The following is an 8,382-nucleotide window of genomic DNA, read 5'->3' on the forward strand; positions in this document are numbered from 1 at the left end:
TAAGAAAACCTTTCACAGCTTAGTTTTTAGAAATTCGAAAACTTTATTCCTCGATAGGGTTTAACACAGGGATGGCTGCCATTTTGAATTTCAAATATCGGTAAATCTTAGGTAATTTGTTTCTCTAGTACCAAAATTTGCACGGTGACCTTCGATTTTTTATTCTTGATTTTGAAAGAGTGTGGTTGCAGATTCCTTTAGAAAAGTTTAATTATTTCACTTTCGAAGCGCATACTATCTTAAGGAATTTGTTTGTGCGCTACATTTCTCATTAATTTCCAACAAGAACAGCTATACACTTTGACAACACTGAATATATATATATATTATATATATATATATATATATATATATATATATATATATATATATATATATATATATATATATATATATATATAAACTAAAATGAAAAACACACAACTACATCGAGTGTCTCTGCTCAGCAAATTTTTGGGGCTTGAATAAGTGACCCATGTAGGACTTGAACCCACGTCCCCCGAATTCAGTTCGGATGCTCTATATACCAACTGAGCTAACGGATCAGTTCAAGTTGGTTTGACGTGCGCCGTCCTGTTGGCCTTTTTACTTCCCCGAATGAGACCTCAGATTTACACTGGTTATTCTCTCGAAAGAGTTGTTTTAAGGAACCGTAAATATGTAACTAGAAACGTGTATTGAAATATGACAGGTTCCCCAGTGTTGTGTAGCGTTTCCACGCTACACAACACTGGGGAACCTGTCATATTTCAATACACGTTTCTAGTTAATATATATATATATATATATATATATATATATATATATATATATATATATATATATATATATATATATATATATATATATATATTCAATTATATTATACCAGAAATTTCCCCAACTCTTTAGAAGTATCACTGTTGCTATAGCAATAGGCCTGGCTCAGTTTAATCTCATCAGTTTTACGTACTTGGCCAGAAAACGAAGCGGGGAAAATAGAGACCGCAGATGGCCGACCGATGATGGGCTCTCATAAAATACTAAGACGGTGTGTAAGATAATTATCGGAAAATTCCATCTTACGAGAAAGGTAAAGGGGTAATAAAACTCTTACGAGACAGGGGGAGGTCGTTCAATTACCGACAGCACACACTATCGCTTCGCATTTGTGTAGAGGGCAGCCCTTGTCTTCTCATTAACGAATGGTCGTATCATCTACAATATCATTCCTGTATGGGAAGGTATAGGTAGCAAACGATAATTGCTACAAGGTGAAAGTCTGTGTGGGAGTAACCGTGTGTACAAGCTGAGGCCATTGGAGACTTTTCTACCAAAGGCGACTAAAAGTACAGTATCAACGTAAGAACAATTATGTTAACCCTGTGCTAGCCCCGGGATGACGCAACTTTAACCATGACTGCCAGGTTTTTGCCGTACAGAGAAAGCCAAGCTTTGTTCTATTACTGGTAATAAAAAAAAACAATTTTCTTTAGCCCAAATTATAACTTTCTTTGGAAGTATTGCACATGTCCATAAGCGGAGAGACAAGAAGTAAGCAGCCTCTATCAGCTTAGCTATCAAGAACTTTTTGTCCATTTTATATTAAACGACGTGTCGGGGAACCGAAACTGTCGGCCAGAATATTATCGTCAAGAAGACAAACTCTGTATGGGAATTCTTCTCCTTACCCGGTCGTAGCTACACTGCATCTCTTTTCATAGAATATAGAATGCCCAAGATACAGTCAATGAACTCTCTAAGTACGGCACAGATTCAGCGTGCCTGAAACGACTGGTCGCAGATGTACAAGAACCTCAGTAGTTCTGTCGTCAATTGTTAGCTTTTATTGCTTTCCACTGCGGACAGAAGAATCATCGTGAAGCCATTTTACATATCTGATAGTCTCCTAAACATGGGTCATTAAAAACATGGAGAAGGCGACCGAAGAGGAGCAGTTAGTTTTGTAAGCCAGTGAAAGGATATTCAAATTACCGTACGAAACTGCGTAATGAAATAACACGGGGGACAATGGTCACATTGCTGAAACAGCATTTTAATTCGAAAACGAAACCATACACTGCGTCATTTTTCAAAAGTATTCATTCATTCATGTTCGGTTTCTCCTCAAATAATTCAAGAAAAAAAATCTGTTTTCGATCGTCTTAACTCATGCCTTTGTTAAATGTATTCGTTGGCGTCATTCTCGAAAACCTACACTGTTAAAAATTGTATAATCTACATATACATGCTATAGTAATCTAATTTCGTTTCCAGCAAATAAATTACATTACTTTATATACAAAGAGGGTGCTGAATCCCAAAGAAATAGACCCCCCTCCCCGGTCCAAATTTTAAGTTTGACAGGGGCAAATAAAAGAGCGTATACTCCACGACTTAAAATGCCAAAAAGCGATCGCGCGCGTTCTTGGTTGAACATAGAGACATGAAATGGTACCACAAGATTTAGCTTTGTCACAAAGTCGATCGAAACATCATCATGGACTTTACAAATACGGTTGGTTTCTACATTTTTGTATATTTAGTAGAGCTTGATCATGACAGACCTACCCATGCTACACTGAATTCTAAGGCTGTAACGTCCAATATAGCATAGTACACTGTAGTTTACATCATCATCAACAACAACAACAACAACAACATATCAAGATCGTGTATACAAATATTCACCAATACGTTGAAAAGGGGCTTTAAAGCCAGGATGAAGGCCATCAGTTTTCGACAACGTCCTCTTGATTATTCAGCATACATATGGATGCACAAAATAACGAGAAACAAGTGACTTCTAGTAAGCTTTTCTAAGACACTGTCAGCAGACATAACGTTGCTCAGTTATATCACCCGGTTACCATGGCAACAATTCCATGGTTAATTTCCATTGGGCACGTGGCAGTCGCTTAGGTGCCTAAACAATGGAGTTTTTGTTGCGTTTTTAAACGCAGTGACCGACAAGAGTTCACATATACATACATAATTTACATAGTTCAGAGCATTTTAAACTTTCCGTCTGATGGGAAAGACAACGAAAAAAGTCAAAGTCTACAAGCGTGTGATCCCGCGAGTCGACCACTCCACTTTCAGCGCGATGAAGTGAGTCTTTCGGCCGCCACTGCCCTTTCGTACGTTGCCGTTCCTATCGATAGCAAGGTACCAGTCCTCGTCCTTGTACCTGTGAGATCTGTATGTTCGGAAGTTATCGTCGGTCAGGCTTCTTCAAGGCACATTCTGGAGTGTAGTGCGGCTGCAACGGAAGAGAAGAATTATGGGAAAAAAGTTAATGTAAATGTTTAGAATTTTCTATATACGCTGAAGTATATTTTGACGGTCGTTTGTTACAATTATGTAAATTTTAGCAGAGATACTTGAACAGTTTGCCAGACTGTCAAATCTACATCTCTGGTTACTTGGCGTTCTTTTCTTTACTGTGGTCCTTTGTAAAGATTTCAAACCTAAATAGCAAAGCTTGGAGTGCTCGCGAACGTCCATCGAAACAAAATGTCGGTGAGTGATTGGTAAATTCCAAATAGATTATATATTTTAGTTCACTGACGTAGTGCGCATGTCACCACTTTCAATCACTGTATCGCCTTAATCTACGGTGTACCCCACAGGAGTTGATAGACTAAGGTGTTCAATGCATGTTAGTTTAAGAATCGGGGCCGACAAGGATAAATTGACAGACCTCCCTCCTAAGAAATGACTTTTGTTCAACGTTTGCCGATGGAGATAAAAGGCTTATAAGACGACAAGAATGCCACCTCCTGGAAGAAATGTGGCACGTTTGACAAGACAAAGTCTTTCGCATGTCTAGCATAGCACGCCTTGGAGAAATCCTTCAACTGTCTTAAGAAACTTTGGCGTCTCGGCGAAAATATTTGCTAATTGATTAACTTTATTGTGGAGCGTGTGCTGAGAAGAAACAGGACACATTCCTTAACGGTACGCAGCCATGTGAAGATGGCATTTGTTTATTTTGAACAAAACAGAGGCATCCGGGCACAAACAGTACGCCGGTTCACTGTCACTCAAACCAAAGGCCAACCTTTTGTTTTTTGTCGCAAAGTGTAATTAATACACTTAAGATGATCTCAATTGAAATGCAGATGACACGGCACTTCGGAAAACTTGCACATTTTGCTTTCCACGCGGTATTCCTATTTTGCTCACAACCCAATAAGTAACACGCCAAAATTCTCAATAACTTATGCCCATCCTGTTTCCTTTCCTAAATTTCATCACACGGATTGTTAAATTACTGTTTCTTCCTAAACATTGACGGATGGCATAAGATTTTAAAAAATTAAGAGGTGAAAGACAAAATTCCAGGCATTCCGGACGTGACTGGCTAATTTGTCTTGTTAAGAAAATATTCCGGAACCCAAACAACAAATAAAAGGTGAAGTGTTTTCCTTGTCTAAACAATTATGTTCTCATTGTTGTGGGTGGTATGTTGTTTCCTAACTTAAAAACTAATTGGGGAGGAGCCCTGTTGGGATTTCGGAGGAAAATAAAAAAAAAATCCACGAGAATGACATTCCACTGATCATTGTTGTCAATATCATTGTTGTCTCCGGTAATTATTACACGGCTGCTAATAGATACTGTTTGTGAAGGTATCTCAATAGTCGGAATGCCACCGGCCGCTTGTCAGACACAGCCCGTCAAATGTCAAACATCGACCGCAGACTTGAGCTTCCTTCCTTCTCCTCCCTCTCCCCCTCCAACCAAAGAATTCGAAGGCAGAGAGCCTTTTTGCATGTTTTTTTTTTTTATAAACTGGCAGAAGCATGGGACAAAGTCTTCCGAACGTAAACGTTGTGAAAAGAGAAGAATAAAAAACTCATCTTTTCGACGGTAGCTGGCTAATATTTAACATATTCAGCGTACAAAATTCAGGAATTTCCACGTATTGCAAGGAGGAGCTCGCGGCATTTGTATTCCAGGGAGACGCGATGAACCCGACTGGCGGAGAATAAGACCGGAAGATGGAAGAAAAGAAGCAGATATAGTGGAGTGATGCCTCATACTCACCGATGAATACACATCACCATCGCTGTTCATGGCCAGGTATGAATCCGAGGCAGCACCAATTATCGTAGCCAATCCAATACCGACGGAGCGTATCTCCAGAAGTTCTGTGGACCGAAAAGACACGCACAAACATAGTTATCGGTCAGGGTTTGATTAAAATGCGTATCGTGAGCAGAATGACTACTACTGCAGAAATGCTGCGCTAGATCAGATTCTGTTTAAATTGTAGAAACGGTACATGTATTCTCAACGATGAGTCTAGCCTTGTGCATTCAATTACTCCCAGAACAACATTTTCTATTTGTTCTCTACAATCATTACGTTATATTAGATAAAAAAAACTGATTTTAAAACTAAAAATACATCAAAATAAGGTTTAAGGCTCTCTTGCGTGTTTTTTTTCTTTCAATTATCGCTCAACTGAACTCAGCGGGGAGTTTTAAACCGGTTCACTGATTATGACGCAACGGATGATTGCTCTGATTGAAAACCGTGATCGTCCGTAAACCTTGACTGAACATCTTCGGAAATGTCCTAAGCAAGTCATCATCTACTACGCTTTCTGATCCGTACATAACGTTATGATTCATCGATTTGTGCATTTTAAATTCTTCTTTGGTCTGTGGCGTGGGTTTAAGGCAACTTTAATTATCGTTCTACTATAAAACAGATGAACAGACAAAATCTCGTCTTAAAACATTTAAGTCTGCACGCGAGAACAGTTTTACCACACTAAATCAACATTTGAGGGTTTTTTTACCTACAAAAATTGTATCTGCAACTTCCTGCGCGTATAGTCAGTTTGATCATTTATATCATCGCCGGTAAGCTGTTCGATAATTGGCGTTGAACACGCGCAATCGGAACACACATTTTGTCCTTGATGCGCTTACAAAATCATAAGTATCACCATCGATATTATTTGCAAATGATTGGCTTATTGTTTACAGTTACATTGGATAATGAAGCAGTTATGGAGTTATGAAACATGAAACGCGAAATATGTGCCATGATTTCTATGTTAATGCGCGCAGCAAACTCGATTTGCTTTAGCGAAAGAATTTTCTTTATGTTAAGCTAATCTTTTCCTTTTAAGGTTCTCATATTAGTAAAGGATTTAGAAGATCTTTCGAACTCTTGTTCAACAATTATTTTATCTCGTCAAATTATGTGTCTGCATTAAATGAAGATAATTGATATAATGGAAAAGACGGCCTTACGGAGGTGGTGAAATGTATTTTACAACTTTTACTGGGTTACTTGGAAACATTCAGAGAGAAAGGGGGGAGAGAGAGAGAGAGAGAGAGAGAGAGAGAGAGAGAGAGAGAGAGAGAGAGAGAGAGAGAGAGAGAGAGAGAGGAGGGGGAGGGAGGGGAGGGAGAGAGGGACAGATAGGTGAAAGAAAGACAGATGGACCGACAGACAGAAGACAAAAAGAGACAGACACACGTGCAGACAGATAGATTAATAGAGACAAGAGAAAGACAGGGCAAAACAGACGGACAGAAAGTCAAACACGCTGACAGACAGCAGACAGACAGAAAGACAGAAACGCTAACAGGTACAAAAAGAAATCTCACCGTTGATGTTGTTTGCACTCCTTCGACTGGCTGCAACGTTGTCGCGATAAATGACGAGGTTGTAGCCGGTTTCACTGTGGAGAGTGAGGAACATGGGCGAGGTTTGAAAACGAAACGGGTCAAAGTCAGCAACTTCGTTATCAACTTCATTGGAGTCCGATGTCACTCGAACAGGAATCGCGCTTCCCTCTAGGAAAACATGAGCAAGACATACCAACAGCGCGTACAGCTTTAAATTCATGTGCTGGAAGACAAAACTGCAATTCAAGATCGTCATCTTCGCCATAATGAAAACTCAACTCGTCTCGAGACACTTTTTTGCACTTCTAACTCGAAGCTTGAGGAGCGATCGATCTTTCACTGGAGGGATGGAGTGCGTCTTAGCCTGAGAGAGGCGTGCTCCGCTCGTTTTATAGCGTTCACCGGCTGTCTGTCGCCTGTCATGTCATCACCGCCCCGTTTACAAATCTCATCAAGTAACGGAGATGTTTTGTGTGACGTCACAGGCGTTGACCTCATCATGCAAGCTCTCGATCTCAAACTCAGGTAGTGGTGTGACTGAATACGTGAATATTCAACGCCATGGTTACTGGGCCATTGGAAACTCAATGAATCCTAAATAGGATAAAGCTAAATAGATCCAATTGCAATCGGAATTTGAGGAATGCCAATGCGGGAGTCAGCCCGGTGACATTTGGTAGACGGGGGACAAACACTTAGTTTGGGATACCCGGAGTAAAAAGAAAGGCATGCATACGTTAAAATTTTTTATCAGTCTATAGTCTAAACTGTAAACTGGAAGTCACTTATTTAGAGCCTGTTTTGTTTTCGTGTCAAAAAGTCAGTCACTTCCAAAGTGACAGCATTTCTAAGCCCTAGCATTCTGTAAACTTCTTCCGCCCAATTTGTGATCTCGTTAATTGCATTTTGCACGTGCGGTCAGGTATGCCAGACATTTCGCCAATGCCATTCAGCCGTGCATTTCCCAAGCCGCCGGAAACGCGACGTCCGTGCCACGCAAGGGAGGTGTATATCGTATGGTCTTCCGCGAAAACAAACAAAAATGATAAACGGATATCGGTTTTTTTCATTGAGTCCTTTTCCTTTCTTGGAAATTTGGGAGGCGGGCGCAACAAAGTGCCGCGGTGTATTTGGCGATGGAATCAGCGAGGTGCGGTGGTCTCCCAACTTGCGTCGTAAAGTAACATGTAACTCACACCAACCAACGCAAGTCGACAAATGCGATCCAACAGTCATGTGAAGGAAATATCATAGTGTTGGTGGAATAGCCCATGGTTGTGATGGACTGACGATGTGGCTCTTTTTGACTTCAATGAACCACGTGACCAGATCCTCAGATGTTGCCGAAAACACTATCACACAGTGTAATTTCCAAAGCCGAACACACTCAGATTTCAAGAACACACTCAGATTTCTGTTTCCACGAGGCAGAATAATTCCTTAAACTCCAAAGCTCTGACCTCGTCAGGAGATGAAACCTTTTTTCGGTCACACATTACTATAAAGTAAAAAGGTTTGCCTGAATGTCTCCAATTGCGAACTTATTCTCTCTTTTTTCAGTCAACACCTAGGCAACTTAGCAGTCTTAAGTCTACATGCCATTCTCAGCAGTTTCTATTCACTGTAACTGTTGGTTTCTATTTTACTGGAGGTGAAAACAACTATGTATTGTTAAACATTGTAACACAGGAAGTGTTTTCTAGGTGTTCTGGTCAGGCTTTGGTCAGCAGCATGGAAGAGTAACGCACAG

The 8,382-nt window shown here is 40.2% G+C and overlaps 1 pseudogene; it reads right to left on the minus strand.

Annotated features, from left to right (window-relative positions):
• Positions 1–2,014: 2,014 nt before the first annotated feature.
• On the minus strand, positions 2,015–7,129 carry LOC139120043 (fibroblast growth factor 1-like; annotated as a pseudogene).
• Between the last annotated feature and the right edge of the window lie 1,253 nt (positions 7,130–8,382).

The sequence above is a fragment of the Ptychodera flava genome, chromosome 20, assembly GCF_041260155.1.
Source record: "Ptychodera flava strain L36383 chromosome 20, AS_Pfla_20210202, whole genome shotgun sequence".
Taxonomy (NCBI): Eukaryota; Metazoa; Hemichordata; class Enteropneusta; family Ptychoderidae; genus Ptychodera; species Ptychodera flava.